At 46.6% G+C, this 23,381-nt stretch overlaps 1 pseudogene; it reads right to left on the bottom strand.

Moving 5' to 3' along the window:
• Nucleotides 1-3,217: 3,217 nt before the first annotated feature.
• LOC123129402 (putative wall-associated receptor kinase-like 16) overlaps nt 3,218-23,381 on the bottom strand; it is a 36,429-nt pseudogene continuing 16,265 nt past the window's right edge.

Here is a 23,381-nt window from a genome sequence, read left to right as displayed (position 1 = left end):
CTTGATAGAATTAGGGCTAGGTTAGCCGGCTGGAAAGGTAGATTAATGCCAATGGTGGGTCGCCGCGTCCTCGTGCATTGCGTCCTGTCCGCCATTCTAACCTTCACACTCACGGCCTTACGGGCGCCCAAGAAGCTCTTCAAGGAAATCGACAAGTCTCGGCGACGTTTTCTCTAGGCGCAGGACGAGGAGATCTCAGGGGCAATGTGCAAGGTGGGCTGGAAGACGGTGGCTACACCGGAGCTGCATGGAGGCCTGGGTATCCACGACCTGCCCAGGTTTGCCTACGCGTTGCAGCTACGGTGGTTGTGGCTTGCCTGGCAACAGCCTCACCGTCCTTGGGTTGGCACCGGCACGCCTTGCGATAGTGGCGACCAGGCTCTGTTCGCAGCCTGCACCTCCGCCTCCATCGGGAATGGAACCTCGGCCTCATTTTGGTCCTCCTCTTGGCTTGGAGGCCGTCAGCTTTGCATGGCCTTTCCAGCACTCTTTGCCGTGACCATCAGGAAAAACCTTTCGGTTAAGGAGGCCTTGCAGGGCGACCGTTGGGTTCTTGATCTCAGATGCCAACCACAGCGACATCATTCGCCAAGTCATCGAGCTAGCCAGAGAGATCAGGAGCGCTGGCATTGTCTTGGAGGCCTAGACACCGGCCACGATTCGTTGGACATAGCACAGCTCAGGGACCTACTCCACTAAATCTGCCTACACTGCCCAATTTGCAGGTGGGCAGCACAACAACTTCAGAAGCATAATTTGGAAGATCTAGGCGCCCGGGAAGATCAAGATGTTCCTATGGTTCCTCCATCAAGACAAACTTTGGTGCAACGACAGGCTGCAACGGAGGGGCTGGGAGAAAGGCTACTTCTGCCCTTTATGTCTGAGAAATCTCGAGTCATCCTTTCACCTCTTCTAGGGGTGCCCAATCTCCCTGAAGGTCTGGAACAAAGCTGCTGGCTGGACCGGCTGCCAGGCCCTGAACCCTGCTGGTTGGTGCAATGCAACTACGTCGATGGGTTGCGCCGAGAAGATCCTCACTGCTGCAGTTGCGGGCAACCGCAAGGGTACCAAGTCGATGTTGGCCCTCATTGCTTGGCACATATGGCTGGAGAGAAACTCCTGCGTCTTCAGAGGGAAGCAGGCTGATGAGCGGCACAACGTCGAGGCATGCCGCCGAGATTTGGAGCAATGGAGATTGGCATGCGCCAAATGCATAGAGCAGCCCTTCGGGGATATGACGTGAGATATCGCCCTAGAACACACTCTCCTGGGAGCAAAGCCCCTCCAAGTAATCAGCTGTAATCTTTCCTTCATTCATCTAAAACATTTTGTCGCTCTCTTCTGCTAAATCAATGAAACACCAGCCCCAAGCTGGTTTCTTAAAAAAAAGGATAGAAACCTAAAGTATATGAATGCTGGCATATAATTATTTTAACCAATATATTTAATTAGAGGAGTCCATTCTGCACCATTTAGAACTAATAGCTAGAGAGCTATAGGGGTAGCCCAACAAATTCCATCTCACAAAAGTTTTGTTCATCTTGGTTCATGAGATTACAGAAGTTATAACCATGAAGCTATTACATTATGCATTGAATGAACACAAGTGAAAAGAGCCGAGAGTGTACTTGGAATAAAAATGAAGACCAAAAAAATCAAGCTATAATAATCATATACCAATCACAACTACAGTTAGCTAGCCACCATAGTTGTCCATCAATATTTAAGGTACATATTACATCATCTATAATTAGCACCATAACCCATCACCCATGCCAATGAGCTTTTGTAGCAATCAGTGTCCATGTGACCACGTTGACCACAAAAATGACATCAAGAAGACTATGGTATACATAGATGTGTCATCTAGTCTAGTCAGCGGCGTCAGGCAGAGCATACGGACACACCTACGAGAGAGGCCACGAGGGTGCGGGCAAGTAGTTGGTAAGTGCGTGGGTCGCTTTAGGTATGGAAGACAAAGGGCGTGTGCTTGGCATTCCATAGCAAGTAGCAGAGGATTGTGCTGAGGCGAGTGCGTAGCAGTCTGGCGGCGGTGTGGTCAGGGGTGGGGCTTTTGTGCAGCAGCAGGAGGTCGCGAGCTGGTCGATTCAGGAGTGGAGGCGGTGGTAGTTTGCTGGCAAGACTGCTAGGGTTGAACCGGAGAGTATGGCGACCGATGACAACTTGATATCCGCACCAGCGAGCATGTGACGAGTTTTTGTTCAATGATGGACGAGTAGGACAATTCTCATGTGAGAAGCTTTGGTCACACATGTCAGTAAGTTTCTTAAAGTAAAGATCCAGATGGTCTAAAGCTATGACTATGTACGGTTAAAGTTTAAAGGCTTTGTTTTCCATGGGATTTTCTAACTATTCACTTTTTTCTGGTTAACTTGTGTTACCGTTTTGCATAATAGATAGATAGATGTCATCTGTTCCAACACAAAAATTCTTTCGTGTTACCGTTTTGCATAGTCTATTTTCAGTTTTTTATTCTTGTTTGTTTCTCAGCCATACGGCCAAGTCCCTTTTTAGTCATCGAGTATAACATAGATGCCCACCACCACCATGCACAGATTTTAATAACATAAGATTGTCCTAATACCAATTATTAGCTCCAACCAAACGTGAAATGAACAAGTTGAATGTTTAGTGTTCGCATCATTATGCACCCTTTGTTATCGGAACTGAAGCCATTTATTTGAACTTCAAGGTGAGCTGATTTCGGGCCGGTGAGTAGACTGGAAACTCCAAGGGTAAATGGGTACTCATGCTACACATCTATAAATTTTAATTGCCCTTAAAGCAAGTGTTTTTCTGTGTTAAAGATATATGGAATCTCATGTTTTAAATGGGGTTTCCTATTTTTTTTTGTTATTCCAGTGAATGAAATGAGGCTTTACTCAGGAGCCATCCCATGAAGCCAATGACCATGCAAATTTTACATTCTAAACCAGAGCTAGTATCTTATAGTATAAGCAAAAACTATCAAGTATTGTTTAGTTACATGAGGTATAAAAATAACCTCCATGCTAAACAAATTGACTAGAATGAGCTTCCAAAACAGACCATGAGATTACAGTAAATGCAAAAAAACTGAATAGCTAAAAAACTACGCTAAATTTTTAGAGAAAGTTTAAGAGCATATTCTCATCATGGTAACCAAGTGCACATAATCTCTGAAAGATAATTGCACTCAATTCTTGTGTAAGCGGAACTACCGCGGATATCTTGCAGATAATATATACTCTTCTTCCATACTATATTGTCTGCTAGTCAACCCCTCTTTGATTCTTTCATCTCTATGTAACGGGGAATCTACTACAGTATTAACATTTGCCTTAAATCCCTTAGATGATCTAGCGACTTGCAATCTCAATTCCACTTCTCTCATGGTTGGTCGTTCCCTCCTTCTTAATTTTACACATGCTACTGCAATTCCAGCGATTTCTTCAATTAGGTTACCACCCTCATTCATAACTTGTGGATCTAATATTAGTGACAAATTGCCTTCTGCAAATAAGGTAGCAAAATGTTCCACAAGGATATTGTCTTCGCTAGCCATATAGTCAAATGGCTTCTTTCTAGTCATCAGTTCTATAAGCAGAGCACCAAAGCTATAAACATCACTTTTTGCCGTGAGGCGCCCTGTGTGCAAATACACTGGGTCTGCATATCCTAGTGTGCCTTGCACCATTGTTGTTAACCCTGATTTCTCCAATGGGATGTATCTTGAAGTTCCAAAGTCTGCTATCTTTGTTGTTAGAGTATCGTCCAGAAGTATGTTAGCAGGCTTGATATCTCCATGGATGATTGGTATTAAAGTTGCTGAGTGAAGATAGGCTAGCGATCTGGCCGTTTCCATTGCTATTCGTAGCCTGTCATCCCATGATAATGATATTGGTCCTTCAACATGAAGATGATCACGAAGAGTTCTGTTGGATATGAACTCGTAGACTAACAATGGGACTTTGGTTTCAAGGCAACAACCATATAATTTTACCACATTCTTGTGGTTAATTTGTGATAGGATAGCAGCCTCGTTAATAAACTCATCAGTCTCCCTTTGAGATAGCGTCTTTGGTTTTTTAATAGCTACAACATGGAGGTCAGGCAAAATCCCTTTGTACACGGTACCATGCCCACCACTACCAATTTCATGACCTTGATCAAAATTGTTTGTTGCCTTCTCTAGCTCTTTCAATGTCATGATCATTTTCTCTGAAACATCAGCTCTTTGAGATGCCAATTGTCGCAGCAATTGCCCACGGTTTTGCTGGAAATACTTCCCTTCCAACATTTGGGCCCTCCGATGCTTAAATTTGTTGAAAACAAGGAATGCAATGAGAGCCAAAAGTACAAGGCCCGTCCCACAAGCAACTCCAATAATGATGCTCTTCGTGCTGGAAAAGATAAGCGCTGTCATTCATTTTGTACCGTATGTGTATAGATACTATGGTAGATATGAGTATATACAGATAAAGAAATTGATACTATGTGCCGTAATGTAAGACCTTTTTTGACACTAGTGTAGTGTTAAAAATCGTCTTATATTATGGGACGAAGGGAGTACAATCTAACAATAAAACTTCAAATGACAAAAGGAATAGGTACCGCTCGTCTTGACGACGCGGCCCGCAGGTGGGCACCCCCATCGGCGTCGGGGCCGGGCTCGTCTCATCACCCACTGCTGCTGGTCGTCCAGCGAAAGTGAGCAGCGGCATGAGTAGTAGTGCCGCTACCGCCAAGATGGTTATTTGCGCCATTGTTATGGTCTTATGGAGTATGGAGCATGGATGGATGCGATGAATGGTGAATGTGAGTGAGCCCTTTTGCATGCTTTTATGAAGAGGAAGCAGGGCTACCGATAGATTCATGCCGGCGCCAGCTGTTCCGATTACGTACGTACACGGAGTCACGGATCCACCAGTTTCACGTGGAGAAGATGCGGCCCAGCAGCTCGATGCGTGCCAGGTTCCCATGGTGACCCAAGCTCTGGAAACGTACGCGTCTGCTGCAAACCCGAGCCCGCTTCTGTCCTTGTTTCTTGACGCGAAGCTCGATTCTCTCTTCCCCGCGCGGAGACGAGGTATCTCCAGTCCGGCCGTCCAGCGCTCCAGCGCTCCAGATGCCAGACGCCCTCGCCTCGAAGGTACAAGCGGCCTTCCGTTCCATTTGACTGCTGTTCCCGTGGAGGCTCTGCAAGTCAACCACCGTCACGACGTCGTCTTCAGCGCCGTTCGTCTCCCGCGTCGTCAGTTTTCTCTCAAAGCCTGCGATCGTAGACCGGGGCGCCCTTCCTCGGCTCCTTCAATCCTTTTAGGCCAAGTCTAGCCGATCACAATAAAATAGAGGAGGATCCCGTCCGAGTAAAGTTTAGTGGAATATTTTTACTCTACTAAGTATTGGCCTGACATAGCCGATCTTCTAACTATAACGGAGTATAATTTTATTTTTTCTAACTTATTTATTTCTAGTTTACATTTCAACTACATATTAGCACACATACAGAAGCTAAACATAAACATGAAGGTTCAAGCAAATCATCAATATAGTTTACAAACCGAATTCAAAGTTTACAAGCCGAATTATTCAAATTTAAACACACCGAATGATTCAAATGTAGCAAATAACAGGACAAAGCACAACTAGAAAGTGCTATGAAGTTGTCAGTGATGCTCAATAAGATCTTCTTGGAATTGAGTATGAACTTCGGTTCTCGATCGTGCAATGCCCTTCAAGAAATGCCTGGATCCTATTTAGGACAGTAAAACTGAACCAAAACCCAGCCCTCTCATGATCTGAACATTTCTGGCCATCCATTTTGTGGGATTTTTGCTATCTCAGTCGTCGGATCTGTTGTCTGTTCCGCCCTCCACCGCATGTTTTATTTACTGGGCCCTCTGTCCTAAAAGGACTGCTACTCCACGGGACAAATCGGAGCTCTGTGGTTAACTGGGCCTTTTTTGGCCCCGTTAGTCTCATCCCGGCAATCGTTAGGCAAGAAAGGCCGCGACGGTGGCAAACTCTGTAAAAAAATAGTTTGGCAGGCGGGTTCATGTAGTCACAGCCCTCCGTGGTGGCGCCCGATGGCCGGGAGCGACGACTCCCATGATGACCGCGCCGGGGTCCAACTATTACTAGGGAAACCTTATACACAGAAGCTTACCAGTAGTGCCTGATCACAAAACGCGCTACAGCTAAGGTTATAGTAGTAGCGCGTCTACAGAAAAAAGCGCTACTACTACAATTCCCACACTGTTCTCAGCAGGCTAGGAATAGTAGTAGTGAGCTTAGGTAAAACGCGCTGCTCCTAAATTGATTGTAGCAGCGTGTTTTCATGGAAAAGCCCTACTGCTAATGAAAAGAAAATGAAATGAAAAACATATTGAAAAGTAAATGAAGATGAAAGAAATAAAAAAAGCGGAAAGGAAAAAACAAAATGTGAAGGAATATAAAAGAAAACGAAAAATAAAGAAGAAAGGAATAGCAGTAGCGATCTTTCAGAACAACCTGTGTAGCTAATGTAGCAGTAGCGCATTCCTTGTACCCGCGCTATAGATAATTTCCTTAAATTAAGGAGAAAGGAAAAAAGAAAATTAAATAAGGAAAAGAAAAGGAAAAGGAAAAAAGAAAACAAAAAGGGAAATAAATAGCTACTGCCTATAGCAGTAGCGCATTATGGCAGCCAGCGCTATCGCTAAGTCAGCAATAGCGCTTCTCTGGGCCAGCGCTACCGCTATTTTTGACTTAACCCCCCGCGTGATTTTTCTTCCCCCCGGCCACTTCCCCCAAATCCCCCATCTGCCGTCGTCGTCGTCGCCCTACATCGCCATCGGCCACCGTGCGCCCTCCCTTCGCCCTCTGCACGCCGTCTGCTTCCCTCGGTGGCCGTCTGGTGCCCGCCCTCCGCCGCGTGCCCGAGCTCCGACCTCGACGCCATGTGCCCCTCCCTCGGCCGCTCTGCCTCCTCCTGCTCCCCCACTCTGCCGGCGCCCGAGGTGAGCATGCCTACACCTCCTCCTCCTCCTCCCCTACCTTTGCCTAGCTAGGGTTCCCAGGGTTCATCAAATTTTAGGGTTCATCAAATTAGCTAGGGTTCATCTAATTAGTTAGGGTTCATCGAATTATCTAGTACTTGTAGGTGCTTAAGTAGCTATATAGTTGTGGTGCACCCAATGTAGTTAAGTAAATATATTTTTAGGACAAATTTGTATATGCTTAAGTAGTTAACTAAATATTATTTTTAGGACAAATGTGTATATGCTTAAGTAGTTAACTAAATATATTTTAGGGTTGTATAGTTGCTTAAGTACTTATATAGTTGTTCTGCACCCAATGTATGCTTAATTAGTTTTATAATTCATAGGGTTCATCAATGTGTGCTTAAGTAGCTAGCTAGGGTTCATCTAATTAGTTAGTACTTGTAGATGCTTAAGTACTAGGGCAGTAGGGTTAGGGTAGTAGGGTTGAGGGAGTCCTGGATTAGGGGGTGTTCGGATAGCCGGAATATACCTTCAGTCGGACTCCTGGACTATGAAGATACAAGATTGAAGATTTCGTCCCGCGTCCGGAAGGGACTTTCCTTGGCGTGGAAGGCAAGCTTGGCGATACGGATATGCAGATCTCCTACCATTGTAACCGACTTTGTGTAACCCTAACCCTCTCCGGTGTCTATATAAACCGGAGGGTTTTAGTCCGTAGGACAACATACACAACAACAATCATACCATAGGCTAGCTTCTAGGGTTTAGCCTCTCCGATCTCGTGATAGATCTACTCTTGTACTACCCATATCATCAATATTAATCAAGCAGGACGTAGGGTTTTACCTCCATCGAGAGGGCCCGAACCTGGGTCAAACTTCGTGTCCCTTGCTTCCTGTTACCATCCGGCCTAGACGCACAGTTCGGGACCCCCTACCCGAGATCCGCCGGTTTTGACACCGACATTGGTGCTTTCATTGAGAGTTCCTCTGTGTCGTCGCCATCAGGAAGGATGCCTCGCCTCGTATTTAAAGACGGCACCATTGCTAAGGGAGCTTTGGCTGTCGGCCAAACCCTCCGGCTAGGTGGTTTTCTTATGACCACCTGTTCAGCTTCTGCGCCGACGATGACCTCTCGAGCCATCAAAAACAATCTTCATGTCAGCTCGGAACTCGCCGAGCAGTTAGATCCAATGGAGCTCTTCTCAATAAACAAGCTCTTGGATCGCATCGCCGCCCTGGGAGTCACTACGGATTACGACCAGATTGGGTCTAAACCCGATCCGAGAAAGATTAACTCTCCCCAAGTCACCCATCACGTTGCTGTGGTAGAGGGACAGTGCGGCGACCCTTCATCTATCTTAAGGACTAGCTACGTCCGGATTCCCGATCCCTCCAAGCCGGATACCCGCGAAGGAGAGGACATCACTCAAGACCTGAAATTAGAGTCAGGCGACGGGCTGGATTCATTGGACAACATCCAGGAATCCAAATTTTCGAGTTTGGAAATTCCTCACACCCACCCACCCGAACATAAGCGATCTATCCCAAATTAGGCAAGAGCCCGATGAAACAGTACATCATTACTGGGCCAGATTCCTACTGGTTAAGAACAGGATAAAGGACTGTCGCGAGGAAGACACAATCTCAATCTTTTGCAATAATTGCACGGACAAGGGAGTCCTCAACGCCATAAGTCGCCGTGATATTACACGCTTCGCTGACTTGGCATCCATCGTACGAAAGTACTGTGCGATGGAAAGCGCCTGGAAAACCGAAATAAAATTTTGGGACGATCCGGCCCTGAATACAAACCCAGTCCAAAATAAAAGGGTGCATCATCGCCAAACACCCGGGTCAAACACCAAAAAGCAAAAACCCTCTACAGGGCACGGAACCGTACTGGAAGGATGGCTTAATGGACCCTGTAAAATTCATAGTACAGAGGATGCCACACCAACTCACAGTGTTAGAGCATGTTGGATACTCCGGCAGGTGGCCAAAATTGGCGAAAATCTCCTAATTCCAGAAGCCACAGAAAGCCACCCCAGAGACACCAATACGGTATTAACAGTCTTCGAGACTTTCGCATCAAATAATATGTGAAAAAGGACACTCCGCATCCTTGCCGAAGTCTACCAAGTAGCACCAATAAACCCATGGAGTGACACGGCTATTACCTTTAACGCCAGTGATGAACCTAAATTCCGAACAGCCCGAGCACCAGCCGCATTGGTCCTTAGTCCAATAGTGGACGACTTTCGTCTTACCAAGGTACTCATGGACGGCGGCAGCGGATTGAACCTCATTTATGAGGAAACCCTTCAAAAAATGGAAATAGACTGGAACCGCATTGAGCGAAGCAGCACAACCTTTAGAGGAATAATCCCCAGTCGGGAAGCGCGCTGTACAGGAAAAATCACACTAGATGTGGTGTTCGGCATGCCGGATAATTACATGTCCGAAGAGATCACGTTCCATGTGGCTCCGTTCAGCAGCTGTTATCACGCTCTGCTAGGATGAGAAGCATTTACAATCTTCCAAGCAATACCCCATTACGGGTACATGAAGCTCAAGATGCCCGGGCCTAATGGGATCATCACTCTCGCTAGTGATCCGGGCATAGCACTCCGTGCCGAAAACAAGACAGCCGCACTGGCCCTCGAGGCACTATCCGAAGCCCTAGCTGCTGAGGAACTGACTGCGCTGCGCTCTACGGTGAATAGGGACGATGTGGTACTCGACAAAAGATCCAAGTCCACCTCCTTTAAACCGGCGGACGAAATAGTCAAATTCCAAGTCCATCCAACGGACCCCAATAAAACAACTTCCATCGGGGCACAGCTAAACCCTGATGTAGACGCCGCACTGCGAGAGTTCCTACGAGAGAACTGGGACATTTTCGCCTGGCACCCTTCAGACATGCCAGGAATCCCACGCAGGCTGGCCGAGCACAGCTTAAATATCCAAAACAGGATTCAAACCTGTTAAACAGGCTCTTCGGCATTTTTCCGAACCTAAGAGACAGGCCATGGGAGAGGAGCTAGAAAAGCTATTGGAGGCCAGATTCATCAGAGATATAAAACATCCGGACTGGCTAGCAAACCTGGTGATGGTACCAAAAAAGGACAAATCCTGGCGCCTGTGTGTTGATTTTAAAGACCTTAACAAGGCTTGCCCAAAGGATCCCTTCCCCCTCCCCCACATCGATCAAATTATCGACGCTACCGCAGGACATGATTCGTTGTGTTTCCTCGACGCATATTTTGGCTACCATCAAATCAAGATGGCAGAACCAGACCTCGCCGCAACGACATTTATCACACCATACGGCCCATTCTGCTTCAACACGATGCCCTTCGGGCTCAAAAACGCCGGCGCAACATATCAGCGCATGATTCAGACATGTCTGGCAAACCAGATCGGCAAAACAGTGGAGGCATATGTAGATGATGTGGTCATCAAAACAAGACACGTCGAATATCTAGTAGACGACTTGAGGCTCACATTTTATAACCTACGAACATACGACATCAAGCTCAACCCGGAAAAATGCGTTTTCGGCGTTCCAGCTGGAAAGCTCTTGGGCTTCATTGTATCCCATAGAGGAATTGAAGCAAATCCAGCCAAGATCCGAGCTCTGTCGCAACTGGATATCCCAAAGGACCTCAAACAAATACAAAAGTTAACCGGATGCGTGGCGGCTCTAAGCCGCTTTATCTCCCGCTTGGGAGAAAAGGCCCTACCCCTTTACCGCCTCCTTCGGTGCACCGAACACTTCAAATGGACAGATGCAGCCACGGCCGGACTCAACAAAATAAAAGCCATACTGGCAACAAACCCAGTCCTGGCCGCGCCAAACATTGGCGAACCAATGCTATTATACATTGCAGCAACACATCAGGTTGTAAGCGCAGTGCTCGTCGTCGAACGAGAAGCGGACGGACACAAATTCCCCCTTCAAAAGCCGGTCTATTATGTGTCCACTGTCCTCACTCCCTGCAAATCATGGTACCCGCATTATCAAAAGATTGCGTACGCGGTATTCATGGCATCCCGGAAGCTACGACACTACTTTCAAGAGTGTTTAATAACAGTAGCCTCGGAAGTACCACTTAACGATATTATAAACAATCGTGACGCAACGGGCCGGATTGCAAAATGGGCCATTGAGCTCCTCCCGTTCGACATAACTTATAAGCCACGGTGAGCCATCAAGTCGCAAGTCTTGGCCGACTTCGTCGCAGAATGGACGAAGGCCGAACTCCCTAAAGAGTACGGCACATATTCAAATTGGATTATGCATTTCGACGGCTCCAAGATGTTGGCCGGACTAGGGGTTGGCGTTGTTCTGACGTCCCCCACAGGAGACACAGTTCAATACGTACTCCAGATTATGTACACGGACTCCAACAATGCAGCCGAATATGAGACCCTTTTACATGGTCTCCGGATGGCAGTATCCATGGGCATTCAACTCCTAGAGGTGCGCGGGGACTCGAACCTCGCAATATCCCAAATAAATGGAGACTTCGATGCCAAGGATCCAAAAATGGTAGCTTACCGCAACGCCGTCCTAAAAATGTTAGCTCGGTTCGAGGGGCTTGAATTTCACCATATAGCCCGGGAAAATAATCAGGCGGCAGATGTCCTGGCACGCATCGGCGCAAAACGCGATGTAGTCCCCCCCAACATATTTTTGGAAAGGCTGTTCAAGCTATCCGTAGTATGAGAAGGGGAGCCAAACAATAACAGCCCGGACCCAACCGCACTGCCCGACACCGAGCATTCTGACACAATCGGAGGCTCTGCCAATGAAATAACACCTTCAGCCCATGTAATAATGGCCGTCATCGCCCCGTGGATAGAACCATTCCTCGCCTACCTTACTAGGCAGGAACTCCCCGAGGACCAAAATGAGGCACGCTGCATAGTGCGGCGATCCAAAGCCTACAGAATCCACGAGGGAGAGCTTTATAAGGAAAGCACTACCGGAGTCCTTGAAAGGTGCATCTCCGAAGAGGAGGGGCGGAACCTCCTGGCTGAAATTCATGTCGGACTCGGCGGTCATCACGCTGCAGCCCAGTCCCTTGTAAGCAAGGCCTTCCGTACATGCTTTTATTGGCTGACGGCCGGGGCAGACGCTCAGGACTTGGTCCAACGATGCACCGTTGCTAGCTCTTTGCAAACCAAAGCCATATGCCACCCACCGCCCTCCAAACTATCCCCATTACTTGGCCCTTCGCGGTCTGGGGGCTTGACATGGTTGGACCCCTTAAAGGCGGAACCCACAAGCAAAAATACTTACTGGTCATGGTGGATAAGTTCACCAAATGGATAGAAGCCAAGCCTGTTAAGACGGCCGAATCTGGACCGGTGATAGACTTTATATCCGGGGTTGTACACCGTTACGGCGTCCCCCACAGCATCATCACTAATAACGGCACGAACTTCACGGCCGATGAGGTAAAACTCTGGTGCAAAAACATGGGCATCAAGCTCGATTATGCTTCCGTCTATCACCCACAAGCTAACGACCAGGTCGAACGTACAAATGGTCTTATCATGAGCGGAATCAAACCCAGATTAGTGCGGTCCCTCAAGGAATCTAACACACACTGGGTAGAGGAGCTCGACTCCGTACTCTGGGGGCTGCGGACCATGCCGAATCGCACCATCGGATACACACCATTCTTTATGGTGTACGGTGCAGAGGCAGTTCTGCCTTGCGACATAATTCATGACTCACCTCGAGTGCGCATGTACGAAGAAAGAGAAGCCGAGCTCGACCGGCAGGACAATTTGGACGCATTGGAGGAGGAGCGCGACATGGCAAAAGCCCGTTCCGCATTCTATCAACAGCAGGCTCGAAGATACCAGAGCAGAGAAGTACGAGCCAAAAATTACAACGTTGGCGAATTAGTTCTACGCCTGCCGGACAAGAAAAAGGACAAACTCAAGCCCAAGTGGGAAGGTCCCTTCATAATTGACCAAGTCCTGACTGGTGGAGCATACCGCTTGCGAGATGCATCGGATAACCGACTCGAGCCGAACCCATGGAACGCAGCCCGTCTCCGAAGATTCTATGCCTAGCGCCGGACTCTGTGTTCGTCTCCTTCGTCTGTCCATTTTTTATATATACTATCTGTCTTACATTTCTCCCCTTCACCCCTTCCTTTCTCTTATAACCTTTAAAGGCTCATCAAATGACGTGCTATTCTCACTCATTAAACCCGGGGGCTTCTTTTAACAGAAGCTTATTTATACGGGCTTCATGCCCAACACATGTGTCACACTTCCGCATGTACCTTTTATTCACCATTATATGCATCGATATGACTTAAGTTTTGGCCAAGCTGGGTTGCCTGGCTCCTGTGCTTACCCCTACGTTCCCGATTGTTCGGCTAGGTGGTAAAGGGAGCACCTCTGCGATTGTTACTGCCGGGTCAGCCGGACGTGTACCTCAGACTGGGTGAAGCCGAAAGCTAGCATTCTTAAGGGAATATTCAGTCGGTGAACTAAAGATGATCCTTTTTATTATTTATCTATACGCCCCCAGATGTTTTTCCTGCGTTTCTTTTCGCAGCATAGACATGCACTTTAGGGCATGCCTCCCAGGGAAAGGAACCCCTAACGGAACTATTCTCCCTGGAAGATGTTTCTTACTAACCATGTAATTTAACATAACTAGTCGGGCACTTGTCTGTTCACGCACTAATGACCCCTACGCCTGGTCTTCATGCATTCCCCGGTTCCTATATAACCGCATGGGAATTCAGACACACTCCGGACCGTCAGGTCCCGAGGCTGAAGCGAAAAGGTCGGCCATGACAAATGATCTACAATCCGGCTAGAAGGCATTATAAATGTCAATTAAATTACATAGTCATTTTGACTGATTGTATTCCTCTTCAATACCATCTCACAGGCTGTCTAATTTACAGTCCTGCTAGGAATACTTTGCGGCCAACTCTACTTGGCCGTATACTAAGCTTACAGGGATCTCCTTCCCATTGGGCCCTATAGGACTGACCTCGGACATGTGGTTGGGGTCAGCCTTTGTGTACTGCGTCTTCACCATGGCCCAGGCCTCCCTAGCGCCTTGATGGCAGGCCGATATCTTCCATAATCGGAAGCGCCGCCGTGCTCCCTTTAGCTTCTCCGCAAGCTCTCCAAGACCTTCGGGCATGGAGATGGATGGCCACAGGGCTTGGGCGACGCCTTGCATCGCCTGCCGAACTCGATCGAGCAATTGCGAGAGCTCGGGAAGAAGGTCACCCGTAGAACCGGGCATCTCCTCTGCAGGACGACCTGTTAGCACACCTACAGACATTGCTCTGTTAGTCAACTTCCCCGCCGAACTTTCTTTCAAAGGTTCGTTCAAGCACTTACTAAATATGCCGCGCCGAAGCCACTGATTCTCCTTAACGGAGTCTGATAGCTGGGCACGAACATCTTTCAGCTCGACGCCCAGCTTGGTGTTAGCATCTTGGAGATCATTCTTCTCTCGCCTCACCTTTGTCAGCACCTTCTCACCAGCCTTTAACTGGCGTAGGAGGTGTTGCCTTTCCGGATTCAATCCGGCGCCATCTGCAATTTCATTTGTCAGATTTGCACCCATGTCGTGCTTCGCAAAATACTTATCTTTCGAAGTGTATATTACCAGAGGGGGTCTCCTTGGGCTCCCCTGCCGCGGCTAGTGCGGCCTCAAGTTGGGCTTTGCACTCTTCCAGCTCCTTAGATAGTAGGGAATTCTTTTCTGTAAGAACCTGCATAACAAATGATCCTTAAATCAGTTATTCTAATTGTTTCAAGTCTCAGGGGCTACTGGTATATATATATAATTACCAAAATTTTCTTACCCGTATGTCTTTCACATATTGCTCCGTGGCTCTGGCTAGACCATTTTGAGCGGCACGGAGGTACGCATCTCCCGAATTGAAGGCATCTAACGCCCCTTGGGAGAAACAAGCGTCGCGAAGGATTGTCCGGCGACGCCTGTGGTTCATGGCACTCTCCACCTCAGAGTTGGTGGCAGACAACCCATCCACATCCTCCGTCGGAGGAGCGTCTGGCGCGCGCCTTGCATTCGCCTCCGCCTCCGGACCAGGCTTTGGAGCCTGGCTGGTGGAGGCGCGATTGGCAGCCTCTCCGGATGTAGTCCGGCGAGGTCTCTTTGTCCTGAAGAGAGCACGAGTGTCAATGTGCCTCGAAGGTATAACACCTGGGATAAGGGGCGTGCCATACCTTTGCGCTGACGCCTCGGTCCGGACTGCACTTCTTTTCTGTCCACGGGGCCCTGCGGCCCCTCGTTGGCTTGTCATCGCAGGTTCGGCCTTCCGCCTCAAAAACCTCCCCTGCAAAGTCCAGTTGTAATCAGAAACGGAAAACACGAGAGGGCGGACACCTATTCAGGGTACTGGGACTTTGATCTCAGTTACCTGGGAGGCCGGGATTAGCCCTGGGTAATCGGCCGTAATAGCCACCAAGGCGTTGTCCTTGCTCAATTGATGGAACACTCCATTAATCAGCTCCACAGATATGTCCGGATCCTCTTGAGAGGCCGGGTCGAGGGACCGTCATGGGTCCTCGGGTTGTGGAGGAGGGCTGCTTATTTCCTTAACAGCCCGGTGCAGTTCCTGCGTTGAAGTCGTCAGACTGAATATTTAACAATGGGAATACAAAACGGATGGGCAAGTAAATGCGACCGCTTACCCAGCTTGGGGGATTGTGCATAGAGAATCCACCCTGTGGGTTGACGCGGAGAAATTCCTCCTCTTCTCCCTTATACAAAGTGGACAAGATCTTTAGTATAGCGGCAGCTGAATCCGGCCCCTTACGGCCGTAGTGGGTGGCGTCGTCCTCCCCGTTGAAGTCCCACATGGGGTGGCTTCTGTACTGAAGTGGTTGCACCCCCCGCATGATGCATTCGGCCATAACCCCAATCATGGTCAGTCCGGAATGGGCTAACAATCTTATTCAGCCCATCAGGTAAATGATGTCTCTGTCACTTTCCCTCTGAGGGCTCCGTGGACGCCATCTTAGACGCTTCTTTAAGGGAGCACTGTCGAACTCAGGTAGGCCAATCCGATAAGGATCCGGCAGCGGGACATCTTCTATATAAAACCATTCCGAAGGCCAGTCTTCGGACGCCTTCTTTGGGGTTCCGGATAGATATCCGGTCCCGGCGATGCACCACACTTCGGCTCCGCCCACTTGATACATTGGCCCCTCCTTAGAGCAGGGCACAAGGCAGAATAACCTTTTCCATAGCCCGAAATGAGCCTCGATACCCAAAAACAGCTCGCAGAGGGCTACAAAGCCCGCGATATGCAATACGGAGGCAGGCGTGAGATTGTGTAGCTGGAGGCCATAGAACTCCAGGAGCCCCCGGAGAAATGGATGGATTGGAAATCCGAGCCCCCTTATTAAATAAGGGACGAGGCACACCCGCTCTCCTTTGGAGGGATTGGGGGCACTCTCCGCTTGCTCTCCGCCATTATAGATGGCAAGGCCAGCTCGAACCGGGACCATATAGGCCGGGGGGAGAAATCCCTTGGTCTGGAGCGTCACTAGCTCACTATGCGGGATGGAGCATCTCTCCCAATATCCAGGCTGAGGGCTGGAAGGGCGAAAGGAGGAGTTACGATGGCTGGCCATGGTGGAATGGACCTTTGTCGGATGCGCTCTGATGAACACTCGCGAAGGGGGGAAGATGTGGTTTGGATCTAAATCCTTGTCCCCTTAAATAGGGCAGATCATTTACGCGGCTAGGGGTGTGAATGTAAAAACACTCGGACTTTTCATATTTGTTTGACACGTGGGAAACGGCCATTGTTGGGCGTAGAAGCCAAGGAGCGCAACATCTACAAGAAACCGGACTTTATTCAACAGGTACACGGAATTTGGAGGAGAACCCGCCTTGCAATGTTGAAGACAATCTGCGCGCCAGACTCATCGTCATTGAAGCCTGGTTCGGGGGCTACTGAGGGAGTCCTGGATTAGGGGGTGTTCGGATAGCCGGACTATACCTTCAGCCGGACTCCTGGACTATGAAGATACAAGATTGAAGACTTCGTCCCGTGTCCGGAAGGGACTTTCCTTGGCGTGGAAGGCAAGCTTGGCGATACGGATATGCAGATCTCCTACCATTGTAACCGACTTTGTGTAACCCTAACCCTCTCCGGTGTCTATATAAACCGGAGGGTTTTAGTCCGTAGGACAACATACACAACAACAATCATACTATAGGCTAGCTTCTAGGGTTTAGCCTCTCCGATCTCGTGGTAGATCTACTCTTGTACTACCCATATCATCAATATTAATCAAGCAGGACGTAGGGTTTTACCTCCATCGAGAGGGCCCGGACCTGGGTAAAACTTCGTGTCCCTTGCTTCCTGTTACCATCCGGCCTAGACACACAGTTCGGGATCCCCTACCCGAGATCCGCCGGTTTTCACACCGACAAGGGTTTAACTAGATGTTAATTAGGGCAGTAGTGTTCAGTTTAGAGAAAAAATTAATATACAAATATAAATTTCTATTAGTGTTGTAAGTCTAGTAGGTTCTTAATTTGTACTGATTTGTTTATTATGACATAAATTTAGGACATAATTTGAATTGAGTTCTAGGGTTCACCATTTGAAATTTAGGACAAAAATTGAGTTCTAGGGTTCATAATTTATATTAGGACATAATTTTCATTAGGATAGCAATTTAGGACAGAAATATGTAAAGGTTCTAGGTTTCTCGGGATCATCCATCTATATTTGGGTTATGAATTGAGTTTGAGAGAGCATGAGATTTGTGTAGATTTTCTTGAAGTGTTAAACATTAGGAGACACTACTAGGGAAAATCCTAGCAATAGTGCGGGTTTTTGGCTTATCAATAGCGCGGGTAACCCGCTACTGCTACGACACTACAGCTAAAGGTTAGCAGTAGCGTTTGTTAGCTCGCACTACTTATATATCTACTTAGTAGTAGCGCGTCCTATAAAAGGCGCTATTGGTAATTACTAGTAGCACGTCTCACTGCCCGCGCTACTACTATTATTCCGTATTCTATTTCTTTTTTATTTTATGTCGTATTCATACATCTTTATACAAGTTTTCATACAGTAGCAATTTAGGGATTGTTTTTACATTATAATGAGTTATTAAATCACTAGGTGAAAGAACCGCGGATTAGTTTCAAGTGGATGGATCCTAAGTGACCAAGTCATGGATTATCATGATAATCCATGACTTGATCACAACCGTGGATTAGTTTCAAGTGGATGGATCCTAAGTGACCAAGTCATGGATTATCATCCACTTGAAACTAATCCGTGGTTCTTTCACCCAATGATATAGTAACCCATCATCATCATCATATTAATATAAAAACTCTTGCATCATATCATCACCAACAACACTAGCTAATAATCATCATAGTCATTACCACCAACATTATTTAATCATCATAATCATAGTGTAGCTATCTAATCACCACCAACACTAGCTAATAATAATCATCATAGTCATTACCACTAACACTAGTTATTTAATCATCATAGTCATAGTGTAGCACATCATCATCATCTTCAAACTCATTCTAGCTAGCTAATCACTCCTGCTGCAATCTCTCGGGTAAAATAGCATAGAACATGCGTAACACTCCTGATTCATCATATTAGTGCATGCAAATGAACCTGTCTCCTAATTGTGGGCTGCGCTTTTGATTGCTGCCCCTAGTACTTCTCTGCGATCCTTCACAATTTTTCTCTAGTCTTTGACTATTAAGACTTGCTCGCTTTTAGAAATCCTGAATGCAGTCATGTGCAATGTAGGATGTCTTGGACGTAAGCTAACCATTTTCATGCGACCTTTAGCCTCGATCCAACGAGGCACAACTATCATCGGGAGTCCCTGTTGAAGAACATTGTAGTAACATACTTAGCAATGATGTTTAGCTTAAAAAAATAATGTATGCAAAAGATGCACTGAGGACAAATAGTAAAAATATTACCATCTTTCCTAAATAGATGTGACTGTAGTTCAATACGCACGCTAGTGGTCATACGTTTTGAGTACTAAGATTTTGAAGTCCATGAAAATAACTTGTCTTGACAGTATCAAGGTCCTCAAGCCATGAAACATAATGACTTATCTCCTTGCAGTTTAGTTCAGCCCTGAGACAGTACTAGGTCATGTCTACCAAGCGCCAGACATGTTTGCTTGAATGGAAATAAGCTATCAATAGAAATTAGTTGTCAACTATTTTTGAATAAACATTATCCAAGACATAAATATGGTTGAGAAACTCACATAATGGTAGAACTGGAGGCGTCTGCACATCGACCCAGATGTCGATATTACCTTCAATATCATCTTCCGGACGAATATCAAAGGTGATAAGCATATCAGGCTCAAATGCATAAGCCTTGCATAATGCTCTCCAATTTTTGCATTCAAAATAGGTGTATGTGTCTACATTGTATAATTTTGCGTCAAAAGTATAACCATGCTTGGTCCTCAAGTGAATTCTCTTTACCTCCATAGTTTTCATAGGACTGAAACCAATCTTATCCAAGACATAAATTCTTGCATGGCAGGGGATACACTGGTAGAATCACTACAGGAATCAGGCACTTTGTCGTCTGCCATGGCGGACGGCAAAGGCATACATGGCAGACGGCAAAGTTCTTTACCCTCAGCCAGCTGACAGCAACAGGTCCGGCTGAATAGGCTACGGTAAAGGCTTCTTTGTCGTCAGCTGGCGGACGACAAAGATGAAACGGTCTTTATCATCAGGCGGCTGACGGCAAAGATCCTGGACGACACACGTGACAACGTCTGGCCGTTAGGGGGCTAACGGTGAGCTTTGCCGTCAGCTGGCGGACGGCAAAGACCATTGCACCTTTGCCGTCAGCCAGCGGACAGCAAAGATCCTGTATAGCCCCTTTTTTGTGTTCTTTCTTAAATTCATTCAATTTGAACACACAAGTTTCAACGCACAAATTTCAACACACTAATTTCACAAAAGACATATCCAACACACAAGTTTCATCATACATAACCAACACATAGTTCCATCCATACATATTACAAAAGTTCCACATTGTTCATCCAACACCGTTATCCATCCATCCATATAGCAAGTTCCATCCATGCAAGTTCATCGATACAAAATAAAAGCGGAAAGGGAAAAGAAGCACTATATCCATGCAAGCTTCCGTGAATTAAGGGAGATCTACAAAATGGGAAATAAGAAAGTTAGAAGAAGAAGAAGAAGAAAATGAAGAAGAAGAAGACTGGAATAAGAAGTAAGCATACTTAGGTAAAATGGAGCTAACCTAGCTAATTATGCCATCTTTGAGTGAACTAAGCATATTATGCCATCTTGGTCATTTTGGAGCTAACCTAGGTAGACTAGGTCATTTTGGAGCTAACTTAGGTAAACTTGGTCATTTTGGAGCTAACCTAGGTAAACTAGGTCATTTTGGAGCTAACCTAGGTAAACTTGGTCATTTTGCAGCTAACCTAGGTAAACTAGGTCATTTTGGAGCTAACCTAGCTAAAATGGATCATATTGGAGCTAACCTAGGTAAACTTGGTCATTTTGGAGCTAACCTAGCTAAAATGGATCATATTGGAGCTAACCTAGGTAAACTTGGTCATTTTGGAGCTAACCTAGGTAAAATGGATCATATTGGAGCTAACCTAGGTTAAATGGGTCATTTTGGAGCTAACTTAACTAATTATGCCATTTTTGAGTTAACTAAGCATAATTATGCCATTTTTACACAAGTAAGCCAAGTGTATGTCATTATTGAGCAAACCTAGGAAACTAAGCATATTAGAGATAACTTAGCATATTAGAGCTAACTTATGTCATTTCAGAGGAAACAAAGCTAAGTATATATAGATCATTTTGGAGATCTGACATACCTAACATAGTTCACTCCTCATTCTTCTTCTCCTTCTCCTTCCTCATCCTGATGCGCCAAGAGCGGCGAGGAGGTGGAGGCAGTGGGATGTAGTCTTCTACCACAATTGGCATGGTCATGTCACCCGGCTGTGGGATCGCCGGTGCCACCACCATCGCGAGGTCATTGTCAGGCACCACCACCATCGCGAGGCCATCTTCAGGCAGAACCATCGCTAGGTCATCCTCAGCCACCACCATCTCTTTCCCATCGTTAGCCACCACCATCGCTACGTCATCCTCAGCCACCACCATCGGTTGCCCATCGTCAGCCTACACCTCCTCATCCCCACTCTGCTCCTCTTCTTCCCCACTCCATTCTGGATCATCCTTGCTGCTGATTTTGCTGCAGCTAGAGTCGCTACTGCTTTGGCTGTAGCCAAAGTGGCTGCTGCTGCTCCCATTGCCTGACCAAATGCAACAATGATCGTTAACAATCAATGTGAGACAAAGCAAAATGTAGAGGAAGAAGAGGCAGAACATACTGGCATCATCTTTGTCCTGGTAGCGCTTGCGACATATAGTCGTGTTGAACACCTTCACGGTGAGCATGGCGTCGCCGTCGTACCTGAAGAGAAGGAAGTATCCGTGCCGCAGGTCGTAGGCACGGTAGAACTGCTCCCAACCACGACACAGGTACATGTGGCCGTACCTGATCACCAACTCCATGTCCCAAAGCCCGCGAAGCCCGCTGCTGGCCTGTTGCAGCTTCACATTCTTTGGCTGATGGCCTCCAGCATCGTCATAAAAGTGTCAGGAAGCCTCTGCAGTTTGGGACAAGGAGTGATGTAGCAAAAAACAGAGTTACCATAATGAGATGGGTGAAGGGGCTTCTATATACCCGCCTCTTGGAGGAAGTCCCAAGTATGATACTGAAGAACTCGAAAGCATCCAACTCGTATTCTGGTGTGGCAGAGCGGAGCCTGCAGTGATGGCCTCCCCCATCTCTAATAAGCAGCAAAAGAGACCAATTAGTATCTAGCTAGAAGCATATCTATAAACATAGAGCCAAGTTTCTAGACATGAAAGAAAACTGAGAAAAAAAGCAATGCACTTGTGCTCAACAACATCAACAACACTTAATTAATTTGGTAGGTTAGTTGGCAATGGCAATTGGCACCCTTCAAAACTAGGAATTTTTTTAGACATGAAATAAAACTGAAAATGTTGAAAAAAGAGCATAGTAATCTAAAAATAGGGAAAAAATACACTTCTTCTTCCTCCTCTTTATCTTCTTCTTATTTTTTTCATCTTTCTTCTTTCTTCTTAACCAAAGCTAAACCTAAAGTTCCTTGTGGTGTGATCACATTGGAATACTTGTGGCAACAATCATAGTTACACCATATTTTAGGTGGCTGTAGGTGCCACACACCAAGAAAACAAACATACCTCAAATCAGAAACTAAGGGCAGTGTCCTAAAATCAATTTACTTTGTATGCAAATCAGAACAAGTACCATGTCACATCACCATAGGATCCTATTACAGAAAAGGTATGTAAATGCAAGCTGGGGTAAGACATTATAACCATACTGCAATCTTATACTTGCTCCACTATGATCACAGGAGACACAACTAACATATGAGTTTGAGGCACACACACCTCAACAATGATGTCGCCACTTGCCAGGACTGTGACCGTCGCAGTCACTCCGATCAACACGGCCTCCTATTTAGATTGAGATTATGCTTTCATGCCTACGCTAGTGAGAAAGACGCACTAGACTTTCCTTAGGCTTGCTGAATGTATAGTTTGCCTTTCCGCAAAAAAGAAAAGAAAAAGACAGGTATAGTTTGCCTCTTATGACAGATTCCATAAGCAATATGCATGCCTTGTTGTTTTCTCAAATTAAACTAATTCGATTGTTGCTGATTACTTCAATAGGTTCATGCTTAATTATTTCAATATTTTTTAAAATGCTTTATTATGTGTTGTTCTTGTAGGGGGCAGAATTATCATATTATAGGGAACTTATCTAGTTATATTTCACTGAGATGCTATCTCCTGAAAAAAGTAACACTGCATACTCAAGTGTGATCGACAGCTGGATTATACACCATGCTTCACATCAGTGCACCAGCACCGCATTTCAGTAGCAGGCTACGCATCTTGAGCTACTAGTGTGTATCAGCAAGCTATCAGGTTCTATTCACACGGACCCTAAGAACTTCCAAGTCTGGATGAGCTATCATAATGAATTCTTGCACTGCAATATAAGGCTCTTCGCTCCAAACCTAAATTAAAGTAAATCTAAACTAAACCAAAACTAAACTAAACCTAAACTAAACTTAAAATACAGAAACAAAAACAGAAAAAATACAAGAGGTCTCACCGGGTGGAGGAGGGGGCGCCGGAGGGGTGGGGCGGCCACGGTGGTGGAGAAGAGGGGCATCGGGGCGGCCAGGTGGAGGAGGGGGCCCGGAGCGGCGG

This window comes from Triticum aestivum, chromosome 6A, assembly GCF_018294505.1.
Source record: "Triticum aestivum cultivar Chinese Spring chromosome 6A, IWGSC CS RefSeq v2.1, whole genome shotgun sequence".
Classification (NCBI taxonomy): domain Eukaryota; kingdom Viridiplantae; phylum Streptophyta; class Magnoliopsida; order Poales; family Poaceae; genus Triticum; species Triticum aestivum.
This window is presented reverse-complemented; position numbering and strand designations above follow the sequence as displayed.